Below are 15,183 nucleotides of genomic sequence, written 5' to 3'. Positions count from 1 at the left end.
AGAGGAAAAAAATCTCAGGCGAAACGGCCTGAGGCATGGAAGTACAGTAGCCATGAGGCATGGAAGTACAGCGAAACGGCATGAGGCATGGAAGTACAGTAGCCATGGTTTCTACAACATGACAGCGCGCCCACACACACCACAGATTTGGTGGTAGTAAAAAGTGCAAATTAGGTGTATACCGATGGAGACATTGCTCTTCTCAGATCTCTCCTCAAAGTTGTGGCTTTTATTTTTAATTTTTTGACAGCGGGATATTGCCAAGTAGACTTGCCCTTGTTTGAATGGCCCGTAAGCCCCCAAAATTAAAGCTAAAAAACAACGCCAAAGAAATAAAAAAAAAAAAGCCCATGCCGGCATTTTTTTTTTGGATCGAGAACTTGTTCAAGTTAAATGACTAAATCCTAGCATTAATGGTTCTAATCTTTTTTCTCGCTTCCTTATCTATACGTTTTTTTTTTTACTTTGCTGTTGAACCAGATGGCAACAACAGATAAAACCCTGCGAAATACCGGGAAAGGGAAACTTGTTCTTTTTTACGAGTCAAAGATAATGGAGAGCCGACCCTCCATATGGTTACTGACAGGTTCTTCCGTCATTAAAGATTACGAAAGAAGGAAAACGCTGCCAAGTGTATTTCATTGTTTCATTCTCCACACGCTGCGTGGCGGGGTATTCGCAACTCTAACAACAGAGGCGGTGCCACCCAGCGGGAGATACGCGGTGTAAAACCGGGAGCTTGCGCTCGTCCAAATGCACACGAAAACTAGAGAAAGCGCCCAGGCGGCACATAGCCGAAACAGCACAGCTGGGACTGAACGAGTATGTGTGTATTTGTGTATGTGACGTTTATTTTTGTTTTTAAAAATACTGCGACCTTACATAAGGGAATCGAAGGAGCGTAATAAAAACACATACTCGAATATGCTAACAAAAATAACACAATGCGATAAGTACACGCCCTCTGCTAGAAGACTAACAATATTTGAAGTCGGTTAGAAGAAATGCAGATTATTGAATAAGAGAAGCAATTTTATACCATCCTTTGTACATCCCAAAGTAAATCCCAAGACGACCTGATGTGCTTCCAGCATACATTTCTCATTCTGAAATGAACGAATCGCTGCATTAATGTATTAGATGTGGTGTAACTAAAATTTACCACGTTGGAGCGACGAAAAGTATGTACGCTGCCTGAAAGTATGCAGTATTATGATAATATTTTTGCGAAATTTACGACGTTGGAGCATCCCATACCCATAGTATATCTATATATTATATACAAGTGGACCAGCATATAGCTGATTTATCATAAAACCTCACTCAGTTCTTTGTACCTTCTTAATTGAATTTGCACGCTTTTTCTTTGTGTCACTGATACATGATTGTACTCTCATCAGCCATGTTGTTAATTATGTTTTCGTGCCGTATAATGTTGGTTACCAGCACGCGCCTCATGCCGCGCCGCTTGATACGTGCATGTAAGAAGAAGTCTTTCGTATTATCTGCGCTGCGTTGTCCAGGAGCGAGCATTCTTAATAATGTCAGATCGGCGCGTCTTGAGCTATAAATATAGTCTTTTAAATTCATGCCTAGTTTATGAAATTCACAAATTCATTTGAACGTTTACACCTTTTGAAGTGAATTGGAACCGACGTTAAATTTTAGTTTTATGACTTCCGTTAACCGGAATGACTCCGGTAACATTATTGATCATGAAGATGGTTTTAGAGGACCCACCATGTGACGGAAGTTTCGTGGCTTTTGTTATAAAGTTTTTCTAACGGCAAATTTAGATTAAAAGTAAAGAATGCTAAAACGCGTTTCAAAGCGAGCGTTTCAAACAATAAAACAATTTCACTCTGCGAGCCAAGTTGATAATAAGGTGATATACCATATTCTATTGTTATTACAAGAAAAAAAAAGACAATACCTAACAAAAAGGTTAAAAGGGTCATGAAACGATTTTCCTACTTCTTCCTCCTTAGCTTTAATCCTCAACTCAAATGCGAATTGTGAAATCCCGTCGTCGTGACATTCTTCGGTACCGGTGCGATGACTCCTAGCTTCCACCGTGCTTTTTATGTACACCATAGAACTTGTCATTCCCCAGTGACAATAAGTTCCGTCAGGGCACTTATTGGCCACGAACGCGAATCCGAATATTCGTCCACGAATTTATTGTTGACGAGCGCATACGTCCGAGTGACACCGTTCTCGTGTTATGCGTGGGCTGGGCTCGGCTGACGTCAGGTTGGCAACGCTGACGCGCTTTGGGAACCGCGGATGTATCATAGTGAAAAGGAGGAGAGCTTTCGAAGGAAAGAAGGTACAAAATAGTCCGCTATATTTTCAAATGTTCGTACCGAAAAGCTGGCTTTCGACTTTCTACCCTCTTTTTTTTTTTTTTGCCAACTAAACGATATTTGATTCGTAAAGCCCGAATTTAAAATCATTTATCCCAGCCTGAAATTCGTTTCATGGCCCCTTTAACTTCCGTTAATGTTGTCACGAGATCAGGAATATTTTATGAAAAACCACCACCAGCTTCTTCGCACCCTAACCTTTTGATCAAGAACACACGCTTTCGATGTCTTTGGTATAGAAAACGACGGTTTCAAACAAGGTCGTTGTGCAGCGCCATGTTTGAGGAATATATTGATGAACTAGTAGCAGTCATGTTCTACGGAAATGAAGTGATGCCTATACCCCCCCCCCCCCTTTTTTTTTTCAAAGAAGAAAAAAAGAAAAAGGAGAAAAAAAAAAGCGATATACATATACTCAAATATAAAAAAACAGCAGCAATATTCTTCAAAATTACACAAGTACATTTTTGTATAATCACGTAAATTTTTTTTTTTACTGCGCGAGATAAAGGTTGGTTATGAGGTTTCGCAGAAGTGAGTGTTTCTATCAATATACATATTGAAAGCTCACATACAAGGTGTGTCTCCGAAAAAAAAATTTAAACAGTTCCTAGAGATGCGTTCCTTGACGTGCGAGATATTATGATTTATGTGAAATATTTACGAGAACAAAGCAACGTACTTGTCATCTTCGCAATTGCGGAGGTGCTCACCTGGGAGTGAGTATATCTTTCAATTGTTGAGCAAAACAGGAGTGCCACTTGGAAAACTTATCTAAGTTATTGCATAGACCTTTTCTGCTTACTCTCGCCCCCGACCGCCAAGTAGGCATATCCGGTATGGGCGACAAAAAAAATATTAAAACATTTCAATCTGGAAATAGTAAAAAATAGAGGTAAGGCAAAACGAGAATGTGTGACGGTTACGCTTATATTCTAAATGTCTTCTATTGGCGTGGCGACGGCAAAACAATGTTTTCGCCCATACTGGAAGTGACGACAAATCAAGATGGCGGCGCCCTTGCGAAAAAGGTCTATATGCGGGAATGCTTACGAGAAACAGGAACTGCGTTTTTTGGTCCGGGTAAATAAACTATGCACCGCAGAAAGCTCGAACACCGTGAGAATGCAAGGTTAACAGTTTGGATATAGAACGCGGAAGTTTGAGCATATGACGTTACCTAAATCAAAAGATAATTAAGAAAAATTAAATTCCTCTGTAAGCCGACGTCCACCTAAGCCTAATATCGTCAAAACAGAACTCGGCATTTTGGACGCTTGTTGGATTTATACGAGTGGAAAACACTTATCAGCAAGAAATAGAACATTGTTTTCTTTCTTGCTGACAAGCCTTTTTCCACTGAAATAGATGCTACAGGAATCCACATTGCCATTTCTTCATTTTACGATATTAGGCTTAGGTGGACTTCGGCTCACAAAAAAATTTCGTTTTTCTCAAATATATTTTGGTTTAGGTGACTTCAGGCCCTAAGGCTCGCTTCAGACGGGGCAATATCCCCGAGCAACTTGACGTCGCAACACTAGCAACACTGGCCGCTCACGCTCACACGCAGCAACCGAATTGCTACAATTTGCCATGATCATTATTAAATTTACATTTTCTTGCAATATATTGACAAGCTGTTACGTGCTATAAACTTGTTTTTAGATCTTTAAATGGCACTGGTGATTACTAACTCGTCTTTCTAAAGCGGTTTATTCCCCAAAAACGATTAATTTCAAACAAGAACCAAGTCTTTGGTTGTCATCAATCATCACCGCCACAGGGGTATCACGTGAAAATATCGCGTCCCTGACTCACTGCTGCCACTTCAGACGTCTCCGCGTTGTCCGAGTTGCTCGCCCGTTTCGAGTCGAACGCGATCCGATCAATTCGTGTCGCAGCGCCAGGATCTATAGGAAAGTTAGGGAGCAACTCGACCGAAACACCTAAATTGCTGGGAAAGTTCCGCAGTCTGAAGCGGGCCTAGAGTTTTCGCGTTCGATCCCAACCACTAACGTCATATCTATTCTCCCAAAATTCGAGCTTTCAGTGATGCATAGTTTATTTAACCGGTCCGAGAAACGCTGGTTCCTTTCCTGGAGAACCGCCCTGTATACTGTATCGATAAAGGCGGTGGAATAAGGGCGCAAATTGTGATTCCATAGTTTCGTACGTTCTCCATTGCGTCTGTACGGTTTCTGTTCATGTGACAACTGTATGTGGTGCGTGATACTTGTAAATATATCTTACTCATGAAAAAGGAAACAAAGAAATCAGATTCCCAGCATCCTATTTTTAGGGTTCCCGCTAGCAAACTGCTATAACGCCCGAGTCCCACCAGAGCGACAAAGAGAAACACCCGACGCCGACAAGTCTCGAACACGAGCATCAATGCACCCCAGGGCATCTTTGGTAGGCTTGCAATCACTCGTGCTTACTTCGCGAGCGCCGAGAGACTGCAAACTTACCAGAGGTATCCTCGCCTGTTCATATACTGCACGTGTTTTATAGGTTCATATTTGTAGGTTGTTTATGTTTGTCGCTTGATAGTGGGACTTGGGTATTCAGACTGGTTCTGATCAAAAACCTTTTAGTGTGAACGCTATACAGCCATGACCGGAGGAGCGAACCGAAACGCGTGACCTCTCAAGACATGTCCACTTCGACGCAACATTATCACGTGGCACGCTCCTTTTCTCTGATTGGGTCGCTTAAGCCGTAGCCTCCGCCATTTTCAAAATGAAAAATATACCGATGTTAAAGAAAAAAATGGAAAAGTAAAAAAGAAAAAAGAACGAGTTAGAGGTGAATTTTTGAGTATTTTTATCCCGTGAATCTGAATATCACGTTCGTTTTCCCCGGAGATGGAACTAAACGCGAGGAAACAAGAGAAACCTCCGACCAGCCGTTACGTCATAAAAAAATCTTTGGGCCGCAAAGCGCGTGTCACTCGTGTGGGCAGCGCGTGCAACTGCAAGCTTGCCAGACATATTCACTCGTCGCTAACACCAGTCGCGACGTCTTTTTTAGACCTTTTTGAATATAGCAAAAGTGCGCGTGCATTACTTTGGTAGGCGCTGAAGATACGCGAGAGCGGATATTCCGAAAAGGCGACACTCAGAAGAAAGGTTTTTCTGCAGCTTCCGCGCACGAAACTGAAAAGTAACCTCGATATTCGTGATCCCGGAGGCTAAATGAAGACGATTTAAGTGTTTTTCCTCAAATACAAAACCACTTCAGTTTCCCTTTCATTTGCATCACAAACATCCCATATGGCACGCCCCAAAGCCACCGCGATTTCGCAAACGATGTTATTTGGTCACATTGTCCTTAGCTGTTATCGCAGTGTGGCCTTGATTTCACACAGCTATCCAACCTAGTGGTCTGGACGAAACACTCCGTAATATTTTTTTTATTGTTTTCATACGCGCATAACTATATCAACACCAATTAATTTGGTTATGTTTTAAAGATGTCTAAGGAAGGCAGTCAGCTGCAGTATCTTCCACCCGTGCAATATAGGGGATGAATTTGACAGTACAGTATGATCGTCCGCAGTCTATACCAAAATGAGTAAAGTTGAAAAGTGCCTATCCCCAACTCTCCCCCAGACATGTACACATCACCTATCCACCTTACAAGGTAGCGAAAGAGGTAATGTTACAGAAAACACTGCGATCAGTACAGGGCTCTTTGTAGGACATAAATTTCCCGCGAGTCCCTTCCAAAAACATTATTATCAAAAGTTAAAAAATAAGAGTTTTTTTGCCTTACTTGCTTAACTACCATAAAAAATCCACTTAACTTTATGTTTAGTATTTTGTTTTTCAGTAAAATAGTATCTAGTGCCTTTTTCTCCCCCAGAGTGGAATTGTCGCTACCACCACAATTTATGAAGTGCAGAGTGAATTCCACATATCCAGGTTAGTGCCATGTTAGATGTGTTTCTAGAGTAGTCGTGTTCTGTTACCTTTCCAATGAAAATATTCCCCAGCTTGGTCAAATCCAGTGGAAAACCACACTATATTAACTTTACGCACACTTCCAGTAGATGTTTCTAGTTTGAGAAAAAATGGTTCCCCTACTTCCAGTGTTATGTCCCGTTTATATTTTCTCGATTTCGAATTTCCAGTATCATTTCCAGTCAAATGTCAAACTGTTTTTTTTTGTTTTGTTTTTTTTATTGGTCAGTAAGTGACTTTTTTTCCTTACAACGTAGCTAGCTATATAATGCCAAAGAATAAAACCCACAAAGCACTCGGGTCAAAGCTCTTTGTAGGAACAGCCATTCCGCCATGAGTCAGACAAAAAAAGTGATCCCAGCTCCACACACATGACGTCCGGTTTGCGTAGACAGGTGCGTTCATTATACACACCTCCGTTCGTGTGGCTCCCCGTGCTTACCTGTACGAGTCATTTTATTTCAGATTGTGTCTGCATTTTTTTTTTCTTTTCCTCTTTAGCTACAACCACGACCCTTCCGCCTTTTTCATTGCCTTCCCTCTCGTCCCCCCCCCCCCCCCCCCCCCGGGTTCTCTCACGCTTTCTCTTTCCGTTTTCTCCCCTTCCCTTTTTCACGTAATGTTACGTTGCCTCGCCAGAGCGGTCGGTTCCGACCGACTGACGACGTCCGCCTGTAGACCTTGAATGCAGCTCATAGCGCGGTGGTGGTGCCGCCGCCGTAGAAGCCTATCTCCTACCATACTGCGACTGTCCACCGGCCGGGTGGACGCCGGCGGACGCCATGACGGTGTCGAGTGCGTCTTCCTGTCTCAGCTCCGAACTTTTTTGTGCCTCGAAACATGGTGCGCTCACACTTAGCGACTCGTGTGACTTGTCGACGAAAGGGTGATGATCACGTCGGACTCGTTGTTACACGCCGACCTGATTTCGAGTGGCACGAGCAAGTTTTGGATTTGGCTTCTTCGTTCCCCCGTTTTGCAGACGATTTTCTGGAACCGGCGGAAGAAGAAAATGGTCGTCTGCTGCCGTTTGGAGCTTCTCGTCGTCTGTTTTCCGGCAGGTAAGTCCTTATTCTTTTTTTTTTTTTTTTTCGAGCCTTCAATCTCCATTTATGTTTTAACATGGTCTGCTATGCCTACTTTTTACCCTAGTCCTAACTGCTGGTTATAATAATATAAAAGTAGCACATTAAAAAGAGCCAATTGATTTTACTATTGGAGGCTTGCAGAACTGTACTAGGCATGTTTTTTTTTTTTTTTTTTAAGCTGTTAAGTCGTCTACATCCTTATATCGCGTGATAAAGGTAAGTTGCATTACGGTATGCTATGCCTACTTCATAATCTCCTAGTCCCAACCTCTTATTTTTTATTTAAAATAATAATGCTAGCCCTAATAACTTCTGAGTGGAGGCCTGCATAACTATGTTAGGTATGTCTTTCTTTTAACTTGTTGAATTGTTCGTAACGGTTACCCGAGTTACTAAAGCCGATATGCAGTGATAGTAGCAACCGCGTGTCACATGGTACAAAAGCAAGCCGTAAAACCGAACCCTTTCCCCGAATCTCAACTTGTCGCACGTGGTAAGCTGTGAATTAGTTTCTTTCAAATTTTTTACAGCAAAAAAACAAAAACAAAAACAAAACAAAAAAACTAATTTTTTGCATGTTTTTTTTTTGTATGTCAAGCAAATATCTATAGTTCATAATCAAGATTCAAGCTGTGCAAAGAGAGGTTTTGAAGGTCGTCACCGAAAGTCGCCACAATTCTTTAGTGGACCGCCATTGCTGTTGAATAGGAGATCATGGCAACGTGTGAATAGGAGATCATGGCAGTGTGTGAATGGGAGATCATGGCAACGTGTTGGTAGAGCACAGTATCCGCTGTGCTTTACCAAGAAAGAAGGCTACAGGGTTCAACACATCGCGACTCCTTCTTACGAAACTAAACATGCACGTTTCGTACCGGTGCAGCAGTGTAAAACAAAGTTCGAGACTATCGCGGCGAGATCGGCGGCTAACACGCTTCGTTGGCCCCGCGGTGACTCACGAGACATTGAAGCCAGCTGCACGGCTTTCCTAATTATTTGCGTCACAGACGACAGACTCCATTGCACGGCACACGCGTGTGACGCAACTGGAACGAAGCAGATTTCGTCCATTGTCTTTTATTCCTCTTATTATTACTTTTTTTGTGATACAAAAGTCCTTAGATGCGGTTTGCCTCGAATGTGACGCAATCTATACATCAAAAACATAGAAAAAAAAAGTTAATTTTGTAATGTCTTTTACATAAGAAATCTGTAAAGGTGTTCGTAGCACTGTGACATATACTATGGTCCCTAACAGCTTAAGAACCCTGAGGCGTGGCCTATTATGTTAATCACGCTTCTTGCTTTGTGATTGATTCTTCGTCATCCTTATCGGCTAGCGCTGAAATCTCTTTGGCGGTGGAGCGAGAAATGAGATGTTGAAAACTCGCCACGCCCTTTTCTTTATTATCAGTGATTGTTGAGGGAGAAACCTGTACATCTTTTCTGCAGGGGCGCAGCCATCTTGAATATTGTCACTTCCGGTTTGCGCGAAAACATCGTTTTGATCTCTCCACGCGCCGCTAGAAGCTGTTCACGAAAAAAATGCGCGATTCTCACACATTCTTTGTCTTGCCTCAGCTATATTTTCTCGCATATTCTAGCTTGAAATGTCATATTTTTGTCGTCCCACATACCGGATATGGAACCCACGTGACCAAAAAACGAAAGTAAACGAAAAAACAAACAAACAAAAACGCCTATATACAGAACAGTGGTTAGCGCGAACACTACATCCCCGATTTTTCGCTATTGGGCTAACGACCTAATATATAGAGTACGGTGCCCGCCCTACACCAGGTTGGGAAGCATGTGTTTGCTCACCTCACGTGGACACTGCGTTACACTGTTGATAACTACGTTTAAGTTGGGAGAAAAAAAAAGTGTTTACATGCTTTACGCCTTAAGGTTCTTAAGCTGTTGGGGATCATAGAAATGTCACAGTGCTAGGAAAATACTTGAGTTTTGTGCTGTGTGCCGCCAAACATAATAATTCAAAGAGATAAATAAATCGAATCGAAATTGCAGGCAAGCACGGTCAAGCGGTTACACATCATGGTCATTTTTGACTATTGTAATGCGATAGCCTCTATGACTTTACTGGTGGCAGCTAGTGTTAGCAAGCTAGTTGTAAAACACGATGATTTTTTTTTCTTTATTGAAAGAAAAATTATGATATATTTGCATGTTGTGTAAGTTTACATGAAAAAGTCTACGTTGAGGGTTTGTGGTCTGCAGAACGATCAATAATGGGGGATGTTTGAGGGATCGCATTGCGTTATAAATTCGAATGAAAAACTTCCAATGAGGTGTGCCATTTTTTTTTTGCGTGCACGCTCATCTATCAATATATTCAAGGTCATTAGAGTAGCTATTATTTAACAGTCTAATAATTTTATTATCTTACCATGTCACAGCTGTTTTTTTGGTCAACGTTTGTCCGTGTACTATTAAAACGCCTTCAATACTTCAATTAAGCTAACATAAACATTAAACTCTTGAATTTTTACAAAAATAATATGCATCAAAACAACAGGGTTGTACTAGTATACTTTATATATTAATTATTATTTACCAAAAAGAAAACGTTTGCATTAAACCGCCGTGCTTCTAGATTATAGACGCTATGCAGCAGCAATGCATGGGCGCCTCCGTAACGGACCTTCAGTTTTTGTTTCCTCTTATTCCGTCTGCTTCTACTTGATCATTACCACAGCGGGACAGGTTATAACCTTTTTAGGTTTTACTGTGTCCCTTTCCGCATTGTCTTTTGTGGAGGCCCGTCATGACGCCCGATTCAGTGGCTCGGCATCTCGATATAAGACAAGGAAAGGTCAGCAATGGCGGCTATAGTTCGGAGCGTCTGCCAAGCGTTTCTACTTTTCAACTAGATCACAAAAGAGCACCATAGACGCTGAAGAAATTTCTGACCTAAAACACGGGCACAGAAAATCTACGTGGGCAAGTTAGTTAAAAAGAACAAAAATAAACAGGCGTAAGGAAAAGAAAACAACCAGATGCGAGTCCATGAAAGAAAAATAATTATCGAAATTATTGATGCGTACCTCGATTCTGCTGTTCCTCGAAGAAAGAGTTCCAAGTTGCCCCTTCTTGTGCTCGAGACACAATAATTGAGCGGTTGAGGCGCACGCAATTTATGTGCATTTCCCAAACGAGTCTGCAGGCTTGAACGTCCGAAAACAGCCGCGCAGAATAATTTCGGCAATCGTGAGAATCCCAGAGCAGAGTTGTTTCCGCGGATTATCGGAATTTAAATCTCGTACTCGAGACTGCACTAATCCGCTTGATGTTTTCCGAAAACCGACTGTGTAAACATATTTTTTTTGGTGTATATTATTAACTGGAACGCGTTCGTTTTATTTAGGGGAACACCGCCGTTCCATCTTGCATCGGTGGACCACGAACGGGAACTCGTTCACGTTTTCAAGGGAACAGCAGGAAGAACGTCGATTCCTTGTTCTTCGTCTATACATCTGCTATTTTACCAGCATTTAGTAGACACTTAGGCTTTTTTATTTTTTTATTATCGACTTTTTCAACCTATGCCTTCATAGGACGGTGAATTAGTGTCCGAGAGAGAGAGAGAGAGTTGAAAACAAAGGACTCGAACAAGCGGGATCGTGGAGAGACGATACGTGTAGTTCGATGTGGATACTTTCACTCGCTCGCTTTGTTTTACCCACGGAGTATATCCGGCAGAGTATCGAACTAAGATACGCAGACGTTCACGTTATAGCGACACTTTCCAATCTTTGAAACGTAAACGGGAACGCGTTTCTTCCGAACCACCGGAAGTCGCAACGGGAAGCTCGTTCCAAGACTGAGCAGGAACGAGGAACGTGGACAACGCTGGCTAGCCCCTGCCATCTTGCGAAAAGGAGACCCAGTAAAACGTCTGATTTGTATAAGAAATATTTTGGTCCAATAAACGCATACCATTAAGTAAGATCGTATAAGAACATATAAGAACTTTGTAAGAATATATGCGTGTATTGGACCACCTTTGTGCATATAAGAAGTTTTACTAGGGAGGGCGTGGCCTAATACGCTAACTTCAGTTATTATGCATATTAAAATTAATATTGTGCATTATTAATATTACTTATTAGTATGCCGGAGCGATTACAAGATGTCTGCGACTCGCCACACCAAGCATCTCTAAACGCGGGCTTGTTTGTAAGCAGTGTGTTGGTGCATATATGGTCACTCGGAAATTTAGAAACGTAGGGCCGGCGTATTCCGAACGTCTTATCACTGCTAAGCAGCCGATGAAATTACGGCAATAACCCATTAGTAGGCCATTAGAACGATTCTACAAGCATCACACATAATGGATCACAGCTTCAGTGACTAGGAGCGCCCGAACAAAGATAGTCAATAGTTTCTTTAGAATATTACATGCACCGAAAATTGCAGCATTTCTTTTCTTGTTTTTTTTTTTTTTTTTTCGAGGACAATTGTTGTCTTAGTTTAAATAATACAAGACGGCACAGATCTTATCGCAATAGACGGAGTGAACTTTGTGGTAGTAAGCGTTTATATGTTATGTAGCTAGCCCACTGCACGACCCGTATGTAAGTGAGCACATTGGCTTTCCACCCTATACCATCGTTTCTGCGAAAATATTTCAAGTTCGTTCACACCGAGCTACCCTTTCCGCAATCTATGGAAATTTTATCCTCGCCCATTCCCTCAAATAGAGAGGGCGCTAGGTGCAAAGAGAACCAGTGAAAGCTTTTTTGCACTCGAACTCGTCGGCCCGTGTGTTCAAAACAACTTACGCATTCAAAAATATTCGTCCTTTGCATGCATGCCGTGTTTGGTTTCGTTCGCACACTTTATCTAGATTTATATCCACACGCGCTTCATTCGAGATCACACGCGCGGCGAGTTCTGGGAAGCGGAAACGCTCGCCGCTGCTTCCGGTCCGGAAGTGACGTCATAATGGGGAGGGCGGAAATGGCTTCGGCGGCATAATAATGAAGTCGTCTGCGCATTCATAATGAGGTCGTTGAGCCGTCTAATTGGCCGTCTCCGCACCCTGACGTCGCGGAGGACAACAGTGCTCCCGTCGGGAATAATTGCAGCAACGTGGCTCGTTTGCACGGGCGACATTGGAAACTGGGACCGGTGTTGCCAGACGACCGTTTATTTTTCCAACGGCTTTTGTCCGACGGACGCAAACCGAATCGCCGGAGGCGGTGTAGGACGTCGTCGGGGAGGATCAATTTCGTCTCGTCGGTTCGCATGCAGCCCCAAACGAAAACCCTCCGGGTCGGGTTATACACGGGCGCTTGAACAACTATGTACTTTCTGTAGTTTTCTTCGTAATCCTCGATTTGCCTTATAAATCACCAAATATGCCAACAAACATCGCTGAACTACTAACCTATATATTAGGGCAAAATTATGTTTTCGCGAAACAAATGCACGGAATACTCTGTATCTTAGACTACCTGCTCGACCTGCGAGTCTGCCCTGACAGGAACGTCACGTGACCTAGAAGCGCGTGTAGATTTGAATGTTGGTTTTGGCATCGCCATTTTTCGTGAATTTCACGGTTGCCATTTTCAATTTTGCGGTAGTAATTAGCATACCGCAAAGGGTAAAGGTGGAGGAATAAGAAAATTCAGTTAACTGGAGGAGCTCGAAAAATCGTCGTAAAAGCACCGGCCTCCCCCCCCCCCCCCCCCCCCCCCCCAAAAAAAAAAAAAGTTTTTATCTTTTATTTTTTTGTTAGGTGCTTAATAAATACTCACAAAATAATTTTTTGTTATATTTATAGAGGAGAAATTAGCGTAATATTTGCATCGTGAAGCACATATTTGGAGTTAGGAACAACTTCAATATTTAGGCATTTCGACCGGAAATAGCACCTTGAGATATATATAATTTTAGGTGCCCATAGGTTGCAGACACTGTAACAAAATAAACTCCGGCCCCATTGTCAAAAAAGTAATATTTACAATATGATTTATTACATACAATGTTACAATACTGAGAGAATACTTGCAATATTTGCAATACTTATAACACTTACAATATTAATAATACAAAACGCACAACGTTTACAATACTCCCAGTAATTACAATGCTTAAGATACTCGCAATATTTACAATAATATTAATGCTTCCAATAATTACAAAACGCCCGATACTTGCAGAATTTACAATACTTAGAATGCTTACAATAGTTGCTATTCTTGCAATATTTACCTCGTGAGACTCACTTTTGAGTGGGAAACGATCCAGAAACATGGTTGTATCTCGGCACGTCGTCCCGAAATAAAAGCAGCAACTAGAAGCATGTCGGGATTTTCAAGGTAAATCTCTCAACCTAAAAATAGCGCATTTTTTTAAAAAAAGGACGGGACCCCCCCTTTTTTTTTTGCGACATGTATACGCTGTTTAGGCGTTTAAAAAAAAATGTATAGAAAGTTGCTGGGCAATTGTAATGCACGTCAAACGTGTGGCGTCTACTCTATATCGGCGCTCTTCATTGGTTAGTTTTGCGACTGGCTTAACATGTACACTCAATAGCAATTCTTGAAATAAAAAAAAAAAAAAACGCTAACCCGAATTTAAAAAGAAAAAAGGGTGGCAGGGTGTTAAGTTTTTATCTGCCGGACGACGCCGAGCGGATGCCCCTCAGGGCTTCCCCGACGAACCCCCCCCCCCCCCCCCCCCTTCCCTCTAGCTCAAAACCAATCAGTGTCGAGCCTCGCGGTCACGCTTTTATCCAGGCTTCACTTTTATCTGGGGTTCTTGAAATGCTAATTAAACACTTCACCAAAGAACGTTGCACGTAACCAAGAAAATGCGTTTGAGTTTGGTGTATTTTGACACGAATTATTGGCCCGAGTTCGACAAGCGGTGTTACACACGCGCATTTTTTATCCGTTAGGTTCAATGGGCAAAGCGAAATTACTGTAGCCGGATTTATTCGAGGCAGCCTGAAATAAAGTCATCGCCATGACTACGGCACGAGAGTGCTTTGCTATAGTGTTTACAAATAGCTGAGCTCTTATCTATACATGTGTCACTACTGGCGCCATCTTTTGCTACCTTAATCCCGCCTTCGCTTTGCTTCTAACTAAGGTCGAAAGAAGCGTAGTTCATATCTTTACCACACTCTTCGTAGAGGTCGAACCTCGCAGACAGTACGGGTAAAAATTGAGGTAGGGAAGGATATGAGCGGCAATTCAGACTGAACTATGCAGGTTTGCAAGTACGGACTCTGGGCGCTGCCATCTTGTTTCGGATCGATCGTCTGCTAGTTAAACCGCCTCGCTGACGTGTGCCCTCGGTTGCCAGCTAACTATACAGCGCCACAACAAAGCGCTTTCCGCCCACGGTTGCCTGCCGAAGTATAGTTTTTGAATCGCGGTTGCTCGCGAACCTGCGTAGTTCGGTTTCACCTTAAAATTGACCGCTGCTCGCACGCTACGCGAACCCTCGTGGGGCCAATCTAACGCCGAGAGAGTAATGCTGTGACTTTTTCACGCGTCGCTGCTCCCAACCGGAAGCCCACGTAATTCACTCTCGGCACCTCAAAAACATGTATAGTTAAACAAAGAAAGTTTTTTTTTTTTTTTTTTTTTTTGCGGAGTATTACTAATTTATTACGCCTTTTACGTAGAGAATTAAAGGTGCCATGAAAGATTTTTTTTTTAATTTTCTTTAAATATTACTCAAAATTACTACATAACGTTAATAGGCGAATGAACTTACTTCTTTTTTTTT

Source organism: Ixodes scapularis, unplaced genomic scaffold (assembly GCF_016920785.2).
Source record: "Ixodes scapularis isolate PalLabHiFi unplaced genomic scaffold, ASM1692078v2 PGA_scaffold8__174_contigs__length_109621045, whole genome shotgun sequence".
Classification (NCBI taxonomy): Eukaryota; Metazoa; Arthropoda; class Arachnida; order Ixodida; family Ixodidae; genus Ixodes; species Ixodes scapularis.
The sequence above is the reverse complement of the archived record's forward strand: the minus strand, read 5'-3'. Positions refer to the sequence as shown.